At 35.0% G+C, this 751-nt stretch overlaps 1 protein-coding gene across 1 annotated transcript in view; it reads left to right on the top strand.

The window, feature by feature from the left end:
* The window catches only part of LOC104910057 (transcription factor AP-2-delta-like), a 142,489-nt gene that overhangs the window by 1,056 nt on the left and 140,682 nt on the right, over positions 1-751 (top strand). The gene's annotated exons all lie outside the window — the stretch shown is intronic.

Raw genomic sequence — 751 nt, 5'->3', positions numbered from 1 at the left:
GAAGAAGAAGAAGAAGAAGAAGAAGAAGAAAGAAAGAAGAAGAAAGAAGAAGAAAGAAAGAAAGAAAGAAAGAAAGAAAGAAAGAAAGAAAGAAAGAAAGAAAGAAAGAAAGAAAGAGAGAAAGAAAAGACCCCAAACTGAGACAGACCACATCGTTTTCATTTAGAGAAAATATATATATACAGTTAAACAGACACACATACAAATGTGCAATCTTAAGATTCTGGTCAATATTTAAAAGCAGTATAATCAACAGGAAGGAGCACTTACCTATTGAAAAGGACGGTTTAATAATATCTATTAATATATATTAGCTTTATGTCTTCCCAATAAAATGTACTCAAAATACCCCCTTCGATCAGATTAGCTCCCATATTAGCCTGGGTAAGAAAAAGCATTCTAAAGAGTGGAGGAAAAATGTATAAAAATGTTGAAAGAACCTACAGTTCCTTATTAGGCGAAGATACAATATTTATTCCTTGTCTCCTGGGATGAAGCTCCTCTATCTATTGTCCTCCCAGTTCTCAGTGCTGATGCTTAATTTTCAAAACTTCTATATTACCAAGGGACCTACGACATCAGCCAAAGAAATACCCAGCAAGTACAAAATCTGATCCAGGGAGCAGCTTTTGTGCAGAGGGAAAATTTTGTTCCTACAGGTTTTTAAGGAGGTGCATGGAAAAGCGAGAGATCTGATCTATGCAGATACATTGCAAATTCCCTCCGTCTGGAGAGATTTTTTCGAAAAAAA

Source organism: Meleagris gallopavo, chromosome 2 (genome assembly GCF_000146605.3).
Source record: "Meleagris gallopavo isolate NT-WF06-2002-E0010 breed Aviagen turkey brand Nicholas breeding stock chromosome 2, Turkey_5.1, whole genome shotgun sequence".
NCBI classification, from domain to species: Eukaryota; Metazoa; Chordata; class Aves; order Galliformes; family Phasianidae; genus Meleagris; species Meleagris gallopavo.
The sequence above is the reverse complement of the archived record's forward strand: the minus strand, read 5'-3'. Positions and strand labels throughout refer to the sequence as shown.